Here is a 22,333-nt window from a genome sequence, read left to right as displayed (position 1 = left end):
ATGGCTTCAATAACTTTGATTACCGTACACGTCGGTAATCAGTATTATATTTAAGTTTTGAAAAGAAAATTTTACAACAATTTTAAGGGAGATAACTCTTTTGCACACTCCATTCACACATCACACATAATATAAATCGTCTTTATTTACCAATATATAGGTGAACATCATGAAGTAATTGTCTGTTTATAGTTTTCGTCACAGTCATGACAGCCTTGAAGAAGAATATTGATATCAATATGGTTATGATTTAGACCTCAGTTCTTTATTACCAATTGTATTCCAGAAAAAACTTTAATTATTTAAATTTGGTCCTATTTCTACTGTAAATTGTACTGAATATCTTTATTATCCAACAATGAAAAGATATTCAGCAATATTTGCAGCAAGAATAGGTCCAAAATTCGGGTCGCAAATTCACTCGGCAATTTTATTTTTGACAGCAAATTTTACTTTGAAAAAAATAATTTGTTTTACTTCCTGGCTCTCTATCTAAAAATGTCCGCTTTGAAAACAAGAACATAAAAACGAAAAACGAAATATCTGAAAGACAACAATAATAAAACAACAAGCGAATCTGTATCAATACAATCGAGTGGGCGTCAGAACGCTTGTTTTTGAAGGGAATAAACACCGTTGTGATAAAGACCTGTATAATAAGAAGTTTTCTCTAAACGTAAAATAAATTACAAAAACATTAATTTTGCTGGAACACTTAAAAATCTTTCTTATTTCAGAACACCTCGAATTTTGAAGATACATTTACATTGAATTATATTTCTATTATGATTATGATATTATGAAATTTGATAATCAATAAATGTATTTGCACTACTACGGAGAATATGATTTATGATTTTAACAAGATTCACTTCCTTTCCGAATTTTTTCCTGAATAAAAAACTTCTTAAAGACAAATATAACATAAGAATATATATATGTATATATCGTTGACCTGAGTTGAGGTTTACAACACTAAACAAAAGCTGTTTTATGGCTATTCTATGAAATGTGGGGTTAGTTAGCTAGGCTAATGTTTTTTTTATACTTGTAAAACAGCTGCCATGATATTGAAATCGATTCATTTACAATACAATGCAATATTTATAATACAGTAGTGTAAATAGCATCCATGATGCTGTACAGAAAACCAACTTGCTTTCGCGTACGATTAATTTTCGCGAGTTTCGCGATCAAGGTAAACGTGCGTAAAATCTATCTCCGTGAGTTGATATCTTCCACAATTCTTGCACCAAAAGTTTTTGATTTTATTTTTTTTTTTTTCTATTTTAAAGTTGTATTTCATGTAATTTTCACTGGAACGATATATCGTTTTAACATTTTATTTTTGAATATGGACATGTAAATGATGATTTTCCTTCCCAAAACCATATGTCAGTCTATAAAAGAGCCGAAATCTTGGGATCATATATTACTGGTTTTGAATAAAAAACCCTAAATCTACGCCATATTCAGTACCTTCGGGTTTTGTCGGAATTCTGAATCGTTTCACGTGACTGACGGCCATACGTCCTGCACGTGGTGATCCAATTACAAGTAACTAGCGTAAGCGCACATGTGTTTGTTAACGTTTTCCTTCTGGCTAATATGAGCAAATCGTGCTGGTTAATGTCCACAGAGCGAGTATTTGAAACATCTAATTCACACCTTGCCGTAATTCAATATTGTGTGTATCTAAAATTGTAAAGTGCGAGCATTATTGTCTTTGTAGATCCAGTCTGCTGAGGTCGACCACGTGTTTTATTTACGAAAAATTGTTGACATTTCGCTTGGTTTCACAACTCTCGTGTTACTTCGAGATTGTCGCGACGATGTTCGGAAGAGTTCGGAATGATTCGGCATCTTTTGAGCCTATTTTTTACGTGTACACGTTAAAAAGATTTTTCACTTTTATAATTAAAATACTTCCAGTGCTGCAACTTAATAAAAAGTGGTAAAATTAGAAAGTTTAAACCTCCGGCAGACTGAGAAAAAATGTGTATAGCACCTATACAGTTCTTACTATGACAAAAAGAGCGAAAGTGATAGACCATACAACTTTAATCCACACAACTCAATCTCCACTAAAATGTTTTGTAACAAAAATCGCGAAATTGCGTAGCCGCGAAGGAAAATAGTTTTAGGGTAAATGAAATATCAATTAAAGTAAGAATGTCCTGCCAGATCTGACTTACAAGATACTGTAATTATTATATTATTGAAACGTATTAAGTATCAAGTTCGTCGAGAATTATGAACACAGCTTAACTTATTTAAAATTGTTTACTTGTAATCACATAAGGTAAACATAGATTGACGTCGAGTTCTCTGGTCAACGACACACATATATCATAGGATCATAACTAAATGTTCATACAAATTCCAATACTGTAGGGCCACCCCGCTGGATGAGTGGTGAAGATGTCTCGACATATTACCGCAAGCCCTCCACCTCTGGGTCGAATCCCATGTGGGGCAGTTAACAGGTACTGACTGCTGGTCGGTGGTTTTTCTCCGGGTATGCCGGCTTTTCTCTACCAACAAACCTGGCATGTTCTTACATGACCCTGGCTTTAAATAGGACAGTAATCTAATAAAACCCAACCCAATACTTAAGTCATCAGCTGATATAAAGATTGATATCGACACATTTACATTAGGCTAACATCATAGATTGACATCGTGTTCTTATCAGTGACACGCATGATTCATCAATAAAGTACAGGCTTCATTGGCTCAACTTTCACAGGATTGTTGCCATAACGTATAATATCAATGTATTAATTTATAAAAAATAAAAAAATTCTATCATTAAAATCTAATACTATTAGAATGAGGAAAAACGGTATAAAGCTAGTATATTAATAATCCGAAATAAAAGGCCAAAATAAATTCAAAGCAAAATCAAAATCATTTCTATGGAATATATATATTCAGCCACTATAGGGCCTTCTTCAGTCCGAAATAACACTAACACAACGTGTTCGTCTACATTATTGTTTACATCTATTGTGTGCAGGTACGAAATGTCTCGGCCCGTTTGATGTATACGGCGGGTTATTTCGACCCAATAATATTATTAGATCTGAGTGGAAAGAAAAAAAAAAGTTATATGTACCGTAAATCAGCGAAATTTTGACCTGTCATTTATTCGTCAGTTATCTATCAAAAACCATAAGGGTTTGAGTTAAACTGTAAAAATCATTCAAATAGAGAGACAAATATGTGTGAAACCGTATAAGCATAAGTTACAATATAGAATGTATACCCTGTAATTTTTTTGTTTATTTTGCTTTATGATATTTATGTGTTTAGAAGGAACCATAACTCCAATAGCCACTTTACAATTCCTTATAACACTATAAAACTGTGGAATGAAATTGAAACGAACAACTTTGATTCATGGTGTACCCATTCGCTGGGACATAATGATATGAATTTTTTTGGGCCCAATTAATTTTTCTTAATATTTTATCTTAAAATACATTAGGAAAATTAATCCACTCAGTGATGGTAATGATGTAACGTAAGTATCTTTTGAAACTGAAGACAAATACTGATTCGTCTGCTCCTGGTTTTGATGGCGAAAAATATCATATGTTAGCGGTGTTGAACTTTTGAAATTCCAAAAGGCTAAATAGGTGTACACTATGGGGTTAGGGTTGTAGGGTGTTGGTAAGGGTAGATAGATATGTAAATCGGGGCTAATTACTAGATAATTGATTCAGACATGAACAAGGGTTTAATCACAGTTTTAGAGAGAGAGGAGTGGAGGGGATGAGAGAGAGGGGGAAAGGGTCAACATTGTATTTACAATATTTACTCCCACTACGCTGCTGCATCTACCAGTCATAATTTGAATTAATTTTGTGTAGTTAAAGTGGTCTCGCTATGACGTCAAATATTGCTTACGTCATCATTGGAACGTTTAAAATTATACGATAATCTATGGTTGGCTAATGGGTGTTCTTCTCTGTCTAGTTCTTATGGTAAACTAATATTGTAACTTTGAATTTGAACCAACTGGCGATATTCAGTGTATAGAGACCGCAGAACCAAATTATTTTCCATAGACGACAATGTTAACGTTTGCCACTGTCCAGGTTAAATGAAGTTTTCATGTCCTGTCATTCATCGCTCATTTTGAAGAGGGTCATCTCACAAAAACTGTGAGTAAAAATGGTAAAGAAGTACCATATAGCTGAACTTTTTATGTGAGGAGATCCATCTTTCGTTGAATTCCGCACTATAATTTGAACAAAATTCTCATAAAATTCCTATCTTAATTATCTCCCCTTTCAGAAACAGACTAAAAAGAATTCCAAAATTTCTTTACATATCTAACATCTACATTTGTTATACCCCTATGAAATAGTTCCTATATAAACTCTATTGCCAAAAATGCCAATATATGAACTGTTCCGTCGAGCGGTCAAAACACTGTTAAAATCGACTGTTAAAATGTGCTGTTGGACCGGAGTGACGTCACACCTACAATTCGTGACGTCAATGCATTGTTTTGAGTCAATGGGTATAACAAAACAGTTATCGACTGGGTTTTCGGGCAACAGATGATTTGTTGGACCCTCACACAAACTGTTGCCCTTGGTCTTCGGCCTCGGGCAACAGTTTGTCTTCGGGTTCAACAAATCATCTGTTGCCCTCAACCCCAGTCAACAACTGTATAATATTGCCCTACCCACACCTTAAACATTTGAAGTTGATGCGCTATCAATACCCAATCAGCAGTGACCAACTTTATAATATCCATACTTCCTAAAAAAAAAAAAAATATCCATACTTTCCTAAACGAAAATTTCTGATCATTTTCGACAAACCGTGTTTGCTTCAGGATTATGTAATGCCTGTACTCTACGACTGGCGGTAAAATTCATCCATATTTCGTCATATGACGAGTTCATGTCATAATTACAGAAACAATGGGTATAGAAAGATACAAAAGTACCTGTTTGACGGTGTTGATTTTAACACCTATTTCAATGATGATGTGATTTTTGTATTGTTTAATTGGAATTTTATTTCACAATTCAGAAGAGGACCAAAAATATCATTTAACATCCCATTTAACATCCCAAAATACCACCAAGCAGATATTTATAAACATGTGAAAAAGAAGCTGAACCTGAATGCATTGTGGGATTTCTTCGACTCACTGAACCTGGAGGAGTACGACTTATTTGTGGCCTCTGACACCGATATGGTGAAGGAACTCGCTAAACATCGTTACCCTGGAAACGTGGTTGATACACCAGGGAAAATAACACATATAGATAAGCCACATTTGAACGATCCGACCGAAGGCTTCCTGAAACAACTTTTAGATTTTTATGTATTGATGGAATGTGATATACTAATCATTCCGCCGGATAGTGGATTCAGTAAGTTAGCGGTTTTTCTTCGGGATAAGGACGGTGTTTATTGTTGGAAGGACAACGGTGATGTATTACCGTGTTCAAGATACACAATGATGGATATATTTCCTATAGGAAAATTCGGCGAGCAGAAATATGAGATTTATATCCCTTACCCAGCAGGAAACAGAAACCATTTAGACTCAATAGAACGTTCGAAAGTATACTTGAATGGCTGCCTTAGCAGTACCAGTTCTCACCGCTAGCCTGCGATAACAAATATATTGACACAAGATCTTGACCAAGTGATCTCTTCATTTTTGACTCAGGATTCCGCCAACGAGCTAGATATGAAGTTTTGGCATCGTTTAGAAAAAATTCAGCATTCAACCATTGTAAGTCAAATAAAAGATGAACTTTTTACCCTTTGATTCTTAACTTTTCCTTAAAAAACTTCGATAGCATGTGGGCCTAACACACAAATACTTCAAACATTGTCAAAACTTCGAAATGCATATGCATATACCTATTGAGAAAGATAACTTAATTATTTCCAACTAACTAGAAATATACTAACTAAATCCCTGATAGCGATAACAACTTTCAACAATCAAAGTTTAATATCTCTGTCTGCCAAACATCTTGTGGACGGATCAATTTCAAAATGCCATATGCTTAAATATCTATTCATTCAGTATGAATTGGAATAATTGTATCATTACGGTATGTCATTAATGAGGTTCTATAAAGTTTGAAACGAATATGAATAAAAGTTAAAAATAATTTAGAGTCTAACTTCATCTACATGAAAAAACATTCTGGATTACTGCACTCAACTCTACTGCTTTGATACTTCATAAGGTTTTAAATTTGTAGATCATTTTTTTCTATACTGGGGCATATTTTCGGTTCACCAACTTTTTGCCATTGAAAAAATTCAAACTACTCCCAATATCAATAATTCTGTGTTACTATACGCTCATTACACACATTGATGAATTTACTACCGTTGACAAGGGGACCATCCAGTAGTACTATTACAAAGTGAATAAGAACTGCGCAGATTTCATAAGGAAATAAGCTACATTTGTATATGTAAAATGTTTAATATAATCAATATCTAAACGTAACATTTCACCTGACACACATATTGTCACATGTAAGTACCAGACGTTCACCTGCATTTTCACCTGTAGATACGAGTTTTGAGTAAATTCTGTGGCGAATTAAGGAGTTACAGATTTTTTTATTTAGATTTCTGTGCACAAGAAAGTCATAAACAATTGATTTTGAGTTTTTTGTTGATTCACAATCTAGAGGTTCTAAGGATTAAAATGGTGTTTTCAGTGCGTCAACATTTGACAATTTTACATTAAATGTATGTAACATTTGACAATTTTACATTAAATGTATGTAACCTTTGGTTTGTGACGTTTTTCATGTTTTACCTCCGCTGTTTAACATCATTTTTGACGACGTCATCATTGAAATTAGTTGTATAACACTTTGTTTTTTAATTGATGAATAATACAGATGTATGTTACATGCTTTATATATATACTGCATGGACTTAATTTACATTTCATGTTCTCACACTACCTCAACCACATCTCTTTCACGAATTATTACAATCTCACACCCAACTTGTACCTCTTCGTGCCCTCTCATATTATCTCAACATGATGTCTCACTTTAATTTCTTAATTGACTTAACATACTGTGAATCATATGATTAACTGACAGATAAAGATAAAACACATTACAGATATGCAGAAATAAATTTCCAAAATTCTTCGAAAGGAATTGCTGAATTATAAACATAAACATGTTGTTTAATACAAAAGAATAATGCAAAGAGTTACAAGTACAATAATTTACAAACATATAGCTTATTACAGTTAGAAATTAACAACTGCAGGATACCCCCCTCCCCATAAATAAGCACTATTGAGCAATCCAAAGAGTAAATCACCCCCCCCCCCCCCCCCCCAAAAAAAAAAAAAAAAAAAAAAAAAAAAAAAAAAACAACTATGGAGTAGTAATGAAAATTAAAATTATGTGTTCAGATTCCAAATGTTTGACTAACTGAGTACCCTTACAGTGGCTACATACACACTCGGCCACTGCGGCCTGATAACTAACTTAAAAATCACAACCAAGAAAACAAACACCTTATTATTCTAGGTTAACAATACGTTAAGGTTTTATTGTAATTTTGTGTTTAAATCAATTGAATAATTCCAAAAATGGAGAAAAAAAGTACCTGTATTGGTTGAAGAAAAGTGGAAGTGTGATATTTGCTAATCCCAGGTACAACTTTGAAAACAGGTTTAAAAAATTGCTTCCAGTCCCTCCATATCCATGAGTTTGGCGACAGCTCGCTATTAACATCTTCCTGGTTATGTGTGGATGACGCATCGATGGTCACTTTGAGGTCGGACAAACTATCGACATCATTCCTCCGAATTTTCCTTCTGGCAATACCAAACATCCCATCTATAAGACATCGAGCGTGGTATGGTTTAACGCAGTGAAGTTGGATGTCTTTGTGGTAACCATTTGCGACCCTCCATGCGAGATAGCTTGTGACAACCTGAATAATTAGAACATACAAATAACACTGCATTGTACAAAGCAGAACCAACACTCTTATTGATCTGTTACCATAAAATGGGTTGGAACATGTCATATATGGATATTTTGTTAAAACAGTATTGCACATAATCACACAATACTTACAGGAAAAAGTCATTTGGAGTCAGAGACTTATAGATTATAGTTTCATATCGGTAATATTGTGATGATTGTATTAATCACATGACTGGAAAGACATGTAAAAAATCTGCATGAATATACCACTGTATGCAGTGTGCACTGACAATCTGTCACTGCTGTCACATCACATGTACTTTTTAATGTACATATGTATTGTAAAAAGAGTACGTAGTACTACAAAATTAGTTCTGAAATTAATAAAATGTAAATCTAGTATGTTAATTTACATTATAATTACAAACAGTGCACATGATTTTTTTAAAGAGATATCTGCATTAAGATAAACTGTCTTTTCCCCTTCCCCTTGATGCTCAAAATAGTGGTGAAGCATTGATATCACATAGTTGGCTGAGTGGCTCTGTGATCCATCCAGACCTATGCACTGATCCTCACCAAACAAGTAGTTTGTCTGTAATGTGCGGCCATCATTACAAATACCAAACAGATTGGCTTTATATGGAGATCTTAAAATAAAAACAAATATAGTATATTCTCATAAAACTTCATTGATTCAGGAGAGAAAGTATGATCCAGTGTTAAATATATCAGATTAATGATGGTGAATTTGATAGGACAGAAATATTGAAAGTGATACTAATCAAATAAGTTCTTACAAAACAAATTATGACATAGGTTTACTTTGGTTTATTTGATTGATTTTAATTACCGGGTATATTTTACTTCTTGTAAATGGACAGGACTAATACAGAATATGCCAAATTTAAGAGATATAGCGAAAAATAGAATACCAAGAAAAAAAATCTCTGACCTACTGACAGTACTTTATAACTGCCTATGTGGTTTGATCTACCATGAAAATGTATTAAACATCTGCAAGGAATTTAAATTGTTTCTATCACCACTTCAAAATGTAAAAAGCACAGTCACTGAATTATTATCTCTCCTTCAACTGAAATATAGGTGTATAGTTTGCATTTAAAAAAGGATTACCTGAAGTACAAAGCACCTTCCTGTCTACAATGGGTGGGTAGAAGTACACTCTGGGCAAAATCAAAGGTGTAGTGGACATCATCGAGGTCTAGGGAGGCAGGAGGAATAGGAACATGTGACTAGGGGTGATCTCGGAGACCTGCAATAGCAGCCTGATACCTTTCTCGATAATGATCTCTCTCCATTTGAGCTGATGAAATGAGGTTAACAAATTATGTAGTGGCCTCCATTTCGTCCGTCTCTGTGATAGCCTATAATGTACAAAAAATCTTGTCAAAACATATATTTGTATTTATATTTTACAATATTTCATTTTTAGCTAGTTGATTAATTTAGACACACACAAAAATCACTGCTTAAAAGATATTTAAAAAAAATCAATAATTTCTTTTGTTTACAAAACGTTGTTTTGATTTTCATTTGTTATTTCGTTTCTTAAGGTTTTTTTTAGTTTATACATTGTACCTGTATCATTAGGAAGTACATGTATTATGACAATTTAAATATCTTTGCATATATGCATAGCAATAATTATCATACCTTCTGTATGCGATTACTGGAGGATTCACGCTTGTGACAAGCATCAGTCTTACAGGACATAAATTGAATGAGACACTGATGCCAAATTCTCCTGAATGTTGTTTTGGAAAGACATCTGTTTCCTAGTGCTTCACTGTTGAAGATTAAAAAAATATTTATTATTCTAAAGCCCAAAGAATTTAACAAAACTTTTAAAAGATATACTGTATTCTAGCCATTGAGTAAACAAAAGCACACATGTGTAATTATGTTAATGATGATACAGTAATATAATCTATTATCATATATGGTATAGGGCATCATCGATAATCCAGGGGTTCCAATAACTTACAATCTCTATATCCCTGGACTATCTCATGTAGTCACTGTTGTAAACTGTTGTTGACTGTGTTGCTTTAATGTTGGGCATCACTCTCTGGAATGCCTTCAATTTTACTTTGAGATAGTCCAGGGGTATAGAGATTGTAAGTGATCGGAACCTCTGGGGTATGGAAGATGGGTATATGGTGACATTAATTCATTATGAGTTTTAGTATTAATAGATACTAGATATGAGGTTAATATAATACTTACAGACAAACTTAAGTGTACTTCTTATGAACAGATATATACGTGTCACTGCCAGGTAGATAAATTGGCGGAAAGCTATCTCGTCCACATGGGGCAGCAGGTGAGGCAATCCCATTTCATCGGCATACCTAATAGATGAAAAACAACAACTTATGTTTTAAAATTTCTGAAATTTTGAAGTAAAATGACTAGGGATTTATAATGTTATAGTCTATGATTTGTAATATAACTTTTGCTAAAATCAAATAAAATTGAAATTAATAATTTAGAGCATTTCATTCATTCTGTAGAGTATTTGAATATTCTGCTGTTTAGAATGTCATCTACAAATACTGTAGTTTATAGGAGGACTTAGAGTTATAACTATAAACTACATCATGCACGAAAATACACTGTACACACCTTGAGATGCAACTGCCCCACATACTGACGGATAACTACTGACGGATAAACTTGTGATTTATCCGTCAATACGAAATGCTTTATCCGTCAATACGATCACGTGAATTTGTTCCACATCTGACGGAACATTTTCTAACTTGACCCCGAACTTGAAACGTCATTCAGTCCCGCTAAAAGTAACGTCATAATCACCGGAATGACGTCATTTTTACGATATCGAAAATCTTGTATGGCTGTGTCGTCTTTTTCTTGGCCCATGATAAAGGTATGTACTATAAAGTAACTTTTTGATGGTTTACATTGTTTCAGGGATATAACACACTGAATAGGTATACTAGTACTATTTGCAAATGCGCTTATATATTTCCCAGGGCAGTAAAAAGGAGTATACATTGTACTCTCATTCGGTTTAGTGAATAAATCTTTTCCTGCGCATCAAAGGAGCGTCTCGCTTAGAGCGAAACCAAGTAAATAACTGGCAATTTGCTTTCGTTTTGAATGCCCTAATGGTTGCGGGTTAAACAGAACACACGGCTAGTATCTTACAATACAAGTTTTCATCTCGGCTTTCCTAAGTTTCCTTGTATTGTAGGATACTAACCATGAATTTGCCATGTACTACTTGTTGTACATGGTCATATGTTACAGCATTCATGGAACTGGTAGTCAAACCGATGTCGTTTCACATTAGGCCTAGATACACCCATCCTCGATACTCCAGGGGTTCCGATCACTTACGATCTCTACACCCCTGGACTATCTCATCGTAAAACTGGAGGCAACAGAACAGAACAGGTAATTTAGTCCTTTGATGTATCAAAAGAACCGTATAACGGTACACTGTGGTTGACTATGTGGCTTTGAAGTTGGGCGTCGCTCTCTCTGTAGTCTGCAAAGGAAATCTTTGCTGGTCTGTGATTGGTCAAATATTTTCAGCTGAGCTGCCTTCAATTTCACTATGAGATAGCCCAGGGGTGTAGAGATCGTAAGTGATCGGAACCCCTGGAGTATCGAGGATGAGATACACCATCCATACTACTTGTTGTACCACACGCCTGAAGCTGGCAAATTAAAATGTCATACCCTGAATGTTCACCTATGCTGCAATCTCATTGGCTGGCTATATAAAGGCTCTCTTCTCGGGACGCATCTTAGTTTATCTCTGGCGTCAGCTACGCAGCAGAGACACATCGTAAAAAGGGAAGACTGCAGCATAGGCCTAGAGCATGCATATTTTATCCGGATCGGCCACCGCGAATATTAATTAGCTGCCGTTCAAGGTGTTTGTCATAATGGGGCGTATATCGTCTTAATGACGGCACTCATCACTTCCAATGTCGAAATCACACTCATCTTCCTGGAACTGATGATGATCACCGCTAACCTGACTCGATACGTGTACTTCATCATTACTGTTTCCGCGGCTCGTAGATGAGAGAGAACAAATGGCTAAAATCGGTATCTATCTCTGCCGCCAGCTCACTATCGCATCCAACAACATTAAAATTTGGTGGAACAGACATCGTAAACTTCCTCGTGCCTTACAATCAACAATGTCTTTCTGTCACATCTTCGTAATATCATTTAATTATGATATATTATTCAATTGAATGTGTTAATGAATCTAGGTATATGTCATGGATGACTGACATGTGTCGCCATTTGGTATAAATATAGTGTCGTTGTTGGGTTTTATAGACCTCGTGTTGACTTATGTATTTCGAACCAGGTAATAAGCATATCATTGGTCGATGTTTTGTACCTTTAGATATTTACCTATGGCTTCCGCTTAAAAACATGATAGTTTCACGATTTACGATAACATTATATATGCACGACACGTGTCTTGCGAGGCTTCTCAGAAAACTTTAATCATTTAATCAAATTTTGTGGAAAAAACGGTTTAAACACATCAATATAATTTTCCTGTCAAAGTAAAATTGCTGAGTGAGGTTGCGATCCGCATTTTTTTGGTCCTATTTCTCCTGCAAATTGTACTGAATATCTTCTATTATCCACAATGAAAAGATAGTCAGCAAAATTTGCATCAAGAATAGGACCAAAATTCGAGTCGCAAATTCACTCAGAAATTTCACCTTGGACAGGAAAGTTAACTTTGAAAAAATATTTGTTTTATTACATGACCATCTAAAAAAATATCCGCTATGAAAACAAGAACATACTCATCAAGAGCAATGAAATTTCTGGAAAAAACAACAAAAATCAAGCGAATCTGTATCATCGCAATCGAGTGGGTGTCAGAACACTTGTTTTTTTAAACGGAATTAACACCGTTGTGATAAAGACCTGCATGAAAAGAATTATGGCGACAGTGAATATTTTCACCTTGGAACCAGAGACACAAAAAGCTGATTTTCTCCAAAAGTAAGTAAGTTTCAAAACATTAATTTTACTGGAACAAAAAAAATCATTCTTATTTCAGAACAGTTCGAATTTTGAAGATACCTTAAATTATATTTTTATTATGATTATGATATTATGAAATTGACAATCAATATATAAAGACCTATATTATAAGAATTATGGCGACACTGAATATGTACACCTGGGAAACAGAGACACAAAGAGTTTTCTCTAAACGTAAATAAGTTACAAAATATCAATTTTGCTGGAACACTTAAACTCGTTCATATTTCAGAACAGTTCGAATTTTGAAGATACATTGAAGTAAATTTTTATAATGATTAGGGTATAATGAAATTTGATATCCAATATATGTATTTGCACCACTACGGAGGATATCTATATTTGGTTAGCCTCTTATATAACACAAGAGCTAGCATTCTACGTAGTTTTGTTGCATAGCTTGTAATCAATTGGTAATCAATCAAAACTTCTTGAGTTATGATTTTAAAAAGGCTCACCTCCTTTACGAAACAAAATTCTTAAAGACAAATATAACATAAGAATATATATATGTATATATCGTTGACCTGAGTTGAGCTGTTTTTATGGCTATTCTATGAAATGTGTGGTTAGTTAGCTAAGCTAATGTTCTTACTACTTGTAAACAGCTGTCATAACATTGATATCGATACATTTACAATAAAATACAATATCTTTAACACAGTAGCGTAAATTATATCCATGGCACGGTAAACTAACTGTCTTTCGCGATTTATTTTCGCGAGTTTCGCGATCAAGGTTCATTTGTGAAATTTTATCTCCGCGAATTGATATCTTCCACAGTTCTTGCACCATAACATTTAACAATGTTTTCTTTCAATTTTAATCCGCGAAACTCAATATCCGCGAAGAAGTTTCGGAACAGAAATCGCAAAATTAAGTAGCCGCGAATGAAAATAGTTTTACAGTAAATGAATTACCAATTAGAGTAAGAATGTCCAGCCAGATCTGACTTAGAAGACACTATAATTATTATATCAACAAAACGTATAAATGATGCTCAATCGCCAACAGAGAATAAACTAGATCCATTATTTGAACAACAAATGGTGTGTAATCGTGTATATAGATATCTATATATGTGACGGCGAATGACAAAATGGGCCAAGATACGGCGATTATGACGTCGGAATAAATGACGTTATAAAGTTACGCACATATTTTGCCGACGTCACCACGTGTATTTGCGGGAACTTTCAATAAAATACGGTTCATTTTATGTATAAACTAAACTACATGTACTACTGTACAGTAACAATACATAATATGAAGGGTAGACTGGTGAGTATCGGTTGGTCGGTATGTATATGTAGGTACTTTCTAACAAAAATATCAATAAATGAATGAAGATAGTTGCAAACAGCACACTAGAAAAAATATTGAGATTGTTTTTCTCTTCGTTAGTAGAGATGGCAATTAGTATATTCATGGAAATCAAAGATAAGAGTGAAACAAATTCTGATTTATCGCAATCAGTAGTTAATGCAGTTATTAAACTGAAATTCCAATATGCCACATGTCATGGGATCAGACAAAAATATTTATAAATAAATTTGATACAGTTTAACAGTATTTAATCTTATCTAGAAATATTTTTTTCTCCACGGATATTCTGGAAATTCAACAGGCTTTGCTCTTTTACAAGTTAATATTTTTTTTTTGCAATATGTCGTACTATATATAAAACAAAATATCGAAAATCAAAGCCGTAAAAGTCATTGAAATTATACCTATATACATTGATATACATGTAGCAAAAATATCACGGGTACGGAAACTTAACATGCAAACAACGGTACGTTATTTTAAAGACAAAATAAAGGTAAGAAGATTGTGTGAGAATTCCTTCAGAATTTTAATAGGTCAAGGATGCAGATTTCATCAGCCGAGAATTGAATTCTGTAGCTGAACCACAGGTGTTTAGCTCTACACATGTACATATTTTTTCTCTTTACATATACACATATGTAATTTTAGTAGAGAGAGAAATATCTATACAGCCAAACAACTGTGCATGGATGATCTTTATTTTTGTACGAGAATAAGTTAAGATTCTGATCAGTGCAGAAGATGTCTATTTTCTTGTAGAACTATGCGACGATATTAAAAAGGAATTCGGTATTTATAGTGGACGTCCGTATAGTTATGTACTTATGCTTTGGTCACAACCCCTTCCGATTATGTTTAAGACGTAATCTAGGCATGAGTTTTAGCCATATTTTGCCGTGTATCCGGCCAGACACACCAGACTTTGCCGGCCAGTTGCCGAGGCTCTCAGACAGCTTCGAGGACGTGCTCGAAGAGTTTAAACTCGAAGTTAAAATATATCTAGGGTCCCGTAGATTTTCATAACCGCCATATATCATTCACATTTCGTTTAAGCATCATCCGATACTCGGACGGGAATCGAGCGGAAATCACATTGCCCGACATTTGGCCGGGCCTGGTACAAATGTCCTTCATTGTAACGGCGATATTCGTACGATGTCTGGTGAATAGGCCGGTTATCGTCCGGACATCGTATGATAATTGGCCGATTAGCAGTATATGTTCGGTTGATGTTCACTGCCTCGCCGTACCCCCTCCCCCACGCCAAAAAACAACAACAAACAGATAAACAAAAAACAGCCGCCAAACGATTACCGCACGGCCTCCTTTTATGTAAATTATGTCTGATTAATTTTAGACCGGTGTTGTCATATATCGGAAAATGGCCCAAAACCAGCGATGTACTTCCGATTACCCCCTTTCTCCAGATACCGGCCGATCATTGTGGCGAAAGCACTAATTTTGATGACATTATACAGTACATGGTGCAGGGAGTTGTCAAGGACGAAGATGATTTATATACATTTGCACAGTGAGGATCCCGCACACCAACCCCACCCGGTCTAGTTAAATTACTCATCAATGCTGAAATCTTAGAGTGAGACATTAGTTTTTCAGTTCATCTACACTATCTAGAAATTTAAATTTTACTCAAATTCTTAGGAGTTTTATGTACAAAAAAAATATTTTAGAAACCACAGGGGTCTAAGAATTAGTTGCAATGTATATCAATTTGTATCTGTGTACCAGAGTGTACATATATTGGTTTTAGGTGTCTTATAATCATGATAAAAACCGGTGGAATTTTTGATCTAGAGCATTAGGACATGTATAGTGATCTATTGACACTGTGGTGGGCTCAAATTGATATAAATTGTTACTTATTCTCAGACCTCTCTGTTTGCAACATGTTTTGCGTCTTTTTCTTCTCAGTCGAGTTTATTGCAATATCTAAAGACCCTGTCTACAGCATATTCTCTTTACGTTTTCATTTAAAATATATATAAAGTAGAACTCTAACAATTAGGTTTAGTTTTTGAATTGTCTAGCAGATATATAGAAAGGAAAGAGTCTGAAATGTAAATGCGATCACCCGTTTCTTAAATTCGATCACTCTATCCACAGTTTTTTGTTGTATATGCCATATTGGGTCAGTCTACTATAAATACAAAATGAAAAATGTGAATCGGAGAACTAACTTTTGTAAATAAACTATGCTTCTGTTATGGTAGCGAAAAATATCATACGTTAGCGGTGTTGCATCTTTAAAACAACAGAAAATTCTAAAAGACTAAATATAATTTATTCAGAAATGAAAAAAAAAACACAATAATTATTGTTTTAGAGAGAGGAGAGAGAGAGGATGAGAGAGAGAGAGAGTAAAGTCAACATCATATTTAGAGAGAGGAGAGAGAGAGAGGATGAGAGAGAGTAAAGTCAACATCATATTTAGAGAGAGGAGAGAGAGAGGATGAGAGAGAGAGTAAAGTCAACATCATATTTAGAGAGAGGAGAGGGAGAGGATGAGAGAGAGAGAGAGTAAAGTCAACATCATATTTAGAGAGAGGAGAGAGAGAGGATGAGAGAGAGTAAAGTCAACATCATATTTAGAGAGAGAGAGAGAGAGGAGAGAGGATGAGAGAGAGTAAAGTCAACATCATATTTAGAGAGAGGAGAGAGAGAGAGAGAGAGAGATAAAGTCAACATCATATTTAGAGAGAGAGAGAGAGAGAGAGAGAGTAAAGTCAACATCATATTTAGAGAGAGAGAGAGAGAGAGAGAGGTGAAAGTAACATCATATTTAGAGAGAGAGAGAGAGGAGAGAGAGAGAGAAAAAAAGTCACATCATATTTAGAGAGAGGAGAGAGAGAGAGAGAGAGATGAGAGAGGAGTAAGAGAGAGAGAAGTCAACATCATATTTAAGAGAGAGAGAGGGAGGGAGAGATGAGAGAGAGTAAAGTCAACATCATATTTAGAGAGAGGAGAGAGAGAGGATGAGAGAGAGAGTAAAGTCAACATCATATTTAGAGAGAGGAGAGAGAGAGGATGAGAGAGAGAGTAAAGTCAACATCATATTTAGAGAGAGGAGAGGGAGAGGATGAGAGAGAGTAAAGTCAACATCATATTTAGAGAGAGGAGAGGGAGAGGATGAGAGAGAGAGAGTAAAGTCAACATCATATTTAGAGAGAGGAGAGGGAGAGGATGAGAGAGAGAGAGTAAAGTCAACATCATATTTAGAGAGAGAGAGAGAGAGAGAGGAGAGAGAGAGTAAAGTCAACATCATATTTAGAGAGAGAGAGAGAGAGAGAATATTTAGAGAGAGGAGTGAGAGAGAGGATGAGAGAGAGAGAGTAAAGTCAACATCATATTTAGAGATAGGAGAGAGAGAGGATGAGAGAGAGTAAAGTCAACATCATATTTAGAGAGAAAAGAGAGAGAGGATGAGAGAGAGAGTAAAGTCAACATCATATTTAGAGAGAGGAGAGAGAGAGGATGAGAAAGAGTAAAGTCAATATCATATTTAGAGAGAGGAGAGGGAGAGGATGAGAGAGAGTAAAGTCAACATCATATTTAGAGAGAGGAGAGAGAGAGAGGATGAGAGAGAGAGTAAAGTCAACATCATATTTTGAGAGAGGAGAGAGAGAGAGGATGAGAGAGAGTAAAGTCAACATCATATTAAGAGAGAGGAGAGGAAGAGGATGAGAGAGAGTAAAGTCAACATCATATTTAGAGAGAGGAGAGAGAGAGAGAGAGAGGATGAGAGAGAGAGTAAAGTTAACATCATATTTAGAGAGAGGAGAGAGAGGATGAGAGAGAGTGTAAAGTCAACATCATATTTAGAGAGAGGAGAAAAGAGGATAAGAGAGAGAGTAAAGTCAACATCATATTTAGAGAGAGGAGAGGGAGAGGATGAGAGGGAGTTAAGTCAACATCATATTTAGAGAGAGGAGAGGGAGAGGATGAGAGAGAGAGTAAAGTCAACACCATATTTAGAGAGAGGGAGAGAGAGAGGATGAGAGAGAGAGAGTAAAGTCAACATCATATTTAGAGAGAGGAGAGAGAGAGGATGAGAGAGAGTGTAAAGTCAACATCATATTTAGAGAGAGGAGAGAGAGAGAGAGATGAGAGAGAGAGAGAGTAAAGTCAACATCATATTTAGAGAGAGGAGAGAGAGAGGATGAGAGAGAGAGTAAAGTCAACACCATATTTAGAGAGAGGAGAGAGAGAGGATGAGAGAGAGAGTAAAGTCAACATCATATTTAGAGAGAGGAGAGAGAGAGGATGAGAGAGAGTGTAAAGTCAACATCATATTTAGAGAGAGGAGAGAGAGAGAGAGGATGAGAGAGAGAGAGAGAGTAAAGTCAACATCATATTTAGAGAGAGGAGAGAGAGAAGATGAGAGAGAGAGTTAAGTCAACACCATATTTAGAGAGAGGAGAGAGAGAGGATGAGAGAAAGAGAGTAAAGTTAACATCATATTTAGAGAGAGGAGAGAGAGAGGATGAGAGAGAGAGTAAAGTCAACACCATATTTAGAGAGAGGAGAGAGAGAGGATGAGAGAGAGAGAGAGAGTAAAGTCAACATCATATTTAGAGAGAGAAGAGGGAAAGGATGAAAGAGAGAGAGAGTAAAGTCAACATCATATTTAGAGAGAGGAGAGAGAGAGTTAATTCAACATCATATTTAGAGAGAAGAGAGAGAGAGGATGAGAGAGAGAGAGTAAAGTCAACATCATATTTAGAGAGAGGAGAGGGAAAGGATGATAGAGAGAGAGAGTAAAGTCAACATCATATTTAGAGAGAGGAGAGAGAGAGGATAAGAGAGAGAGAGTAAAGTCAACATCATATTTAGAGAGAGGAGAGAGAGAAGATGAGAAAGAGAGTTAAGACAACATCATATTTAGAGAGAGGAGAGAGAGAGGATGAGAGAGAGAGAGTAAAGTCAACATCATATTTGCAAAATTTACATTTACACAGCCCCCTTCATCTACTAGTAATAATATATATTAATTTTCTGTGTATAAGTGGACATAAGTATGATATTGAATCTTTGAATCTGAACCAACTGGTGATAATTAGTATATAAATTAATATTGATTCTTTGAATCTGAACCAACTGGCGATAATTAGTATATAAATTGATATTGAATCTTTGAATCTGAACCAATTGGCGATAATAAGTGTAAAACTATTTTGTTACTTTGAATCTTAACCAACCGGCGATAATTCGTATTTAAATTAATATTGTATCTTTGATTCTTAACCAACTGGCGATAATTAGTATATAAACTATTATTGATTCTTTGAATCTGAACCAGCTGGCGATAATTAGTTTATAAATTAATATTGAATCTTGGGTTCTGAACCAGCTGGCGATAATAAGTGCAGACACTATTATATTGTAACTTTGAATTTGAACGAACGTCATTTTCTTTGTGACCTTATGAATACCATACTGTTGATCACGTTGTATAGCTGGTGGTTGATTCGTCCTTGACCTTTAATTGACCACTTTCATTCTTTAACTCGCCTTTATGGGTTAACTTGCCTGTATTCATCAACCTAGGATAATGTAATTTCAGCAAAGTCCCGACGCGCATAAGATTACTACAGACCATTGAAGACAATACTATGGTGTGGCCGACTATAGGAATGCGTTATATTAAACATTCGATAAACATTGATGTAGCACAGCTTCTAACAAAATGATCAAAATAGTAAGTATTTTTTTCAGACATGTTTTATTTTGACCGGTAAAAAACAATCTTCTCTTTAAAGACATTTTGTGTAAAGAGTTTTCCAATAGCGATTTCGTGTATCTTTAACTGATAGTTCTGGTGAAAAGACATTTGAAGAAAGAAGATATAGGTCCGATTGCCAATGTTTATGACGTCACCAAGTATTTATGACGTCAACAATTAAGCGCATGCAAAAGTTCCTTCCGAGTCAAACTATTATCCTGATTTCTGCAACACAATTTGACGTTGAAATTTGATATGTGTTGTGTTTGTTATGTGATACAAAAGTATTTTATATTCCGCCAAGGACTGCAAAATAATAAATTCATAGATTCGTTTCATAAAATTTCATATGAAGTGAACTATCATTTAAAGATCATATATATATATACTGAACGCCAAAAAAAACTATGCACTTTTAAAAATTATATATTTTTGTTGAATAAATTGTTCACTCGAAAATTTGGTTTTCGTAATGATTTCCCCGAGCAAAATTCAATAAAAATTTCAATATTTGATATTAACCACCATGTATAGTTTTTTTTGGCGTTCAGTATACAATTGAGACGTATACGTGATGTTTATGGAATAGTTCCTTAGTTTTTCATATGTTACACTGATTTCTATTGGTTAGACGTTTGAGGTTATTTTGGCATAGACTGAACGAATTTTAAGTCATGTATTATGACCTCAGACACAGAAAAAAAGACGTAAAGAATGTCTTCCGTTTTTGTCTACGATTCACAAACCCTATTTTTTGAGAATAATGCTTAAATATCGTTTGCATGCCTCATAATTGATTCCGACATCCAATTATATACATGTCGCTAAGTTTGAAGACGCTAAACTTGAAGACTATCTGCATAAAGAGGTTATTCGTAGTATGCACAATAGTTCTACAACTAAGTATCTAGTGTATGAGTGTTCGAAAGCCCGCGGAGATCCTTGCAGCGGTTGGTCGGATCGGATAGCAGGTATTATGACCACCTTTATAATATCCATAGTTTCTAAACGAAAATTTCTGATCCATTTTGACACACCATGTTTACTTCAGGATTACCTAATGCCTGCACACTACGACTGGCGGTACAACTCATCCATACTTCGTGATAAGACAGGCTTATATCATAATTCAGAAATTTAAATCATACAAAGATAGAAAAGTATATGTTTGACAGTGTGGATTTTAACACCTCTTTCAATGACGATGTGATTTTTGTATTGTTTAATTGGGATTTTATTCCACAATTCAGAAGAAGGCCAAAAATATCATATGACCTCCCATGGATTACAAAATATCACCAAGCGATATTTACAAACATGTGTATAACTTTCTCTTTAAACTTTCGCCAACGTCTGTGCAAGCATACCAGTATTATACTGCTCAGAGAACCCATAGCAAAATTGCCTGTGCCCACGTACGTCGAGGGTCTAATCAAAACATGCCTGGAGATGGACCTAGTAAGAACCAACTACCCCCGAAACCAATCTGGGATTTCTTCGACTCACTGATCCTGGAGGAGTACGACTTATGTGTGGCCTCTGACACCACTAGAAGGAAGAAAATCGCGAAATATCGTTACCCTGGAAACTTGGTTGATACACCAGGGAAAATAACACTTATAGATAAGCCATATTTCAATGAGGAGACTGAAGGCTTTCTGAAACAACTTCTAGATTTTTTATATATTGACGGAATGTGATATACTAATCGCCGGATAAAATTGACGGTCTTTATTGATGGAAAAAACGGTAAAATAATACCGTGTTCAAGGTATACAATGATGGATATCTTTCCTATAGGAAAATTTGGCGAGCAGAAAAACTGGCCATTTAACACTCACTTGTTACGTATTAAAAAAGTAGATTTGAATACCTGCCTTAGTACAAACGACCGATTCTCTCCGCTGTCTTCATTTTTTACTCGAAATTCTGCCAACGAGCTAGATATGAAGTTCTGACATCGTTTAGTACGATTGCCCATATGCAACTTGTCAATATATACTTATCAACTTACATAATATATAATAACATTAATAAAATATACTGTAAGAGGTATCTTCATAATTCCAACTGTTCCGAAAACAGAATGATACGCCTATCACTTTTCTAACGTTGCTTTGGGATAATTCACATTCCTATTTGATAACAACCGACTGATAAATCGGAAATGTGCTATTTTGATAGCTTAAGTTGACATTTTGGTGGTCCCTCGCTACCGTTGTGATCT

General features: G+C 35.0%; 3 pseudogenes; 2 read left to right on the top strand and 1 right to left on the bottom strand.

Annotated features, from left to right (window-relative positions):
- Positions 1–4,813: 4,813 nt before the first annotated feature.
- Positions 4,814–5,638, top strand: LOC138309640 (uncharacterized; annotated as a pseudogene).
- Positions 5,639–6,569: 931 nt separating this feature from the next.
- LOC138309231 (uncharacterized) lies at positions 6,570–9,698 on the bottom strand (annotated as a pseudogene).
- An 11,288-nt stretch (positions 9,699–20,986) lies between these two features.
- On the top strand, positions 20,987–21,825 carry LOC138309638 (uncharacterized; annotated as a pseudogene).
- The last annotated feature ends 508 nt before the right edge of the window (positions 21,826–22,333 follow it).

This window comes from Argopecten irradians, chromosome 15, assembly GCF_041381155.1.
Source record: "Argopecten irradians isolate NY chromosome 15, Ai_NY, whole genome shotgun sequence".
In the NCBI taxonomy this organism is placed as follows: domain Eukaryota; kingdom Metazoa; phylum Mollusca; class Bivalvia; order Pectinida; family Pectinidae; genus Argopecten; species Argopecten irradians.
This window is presented reverse-complemented; position numbering and strand designations above follow the sequence as displayed.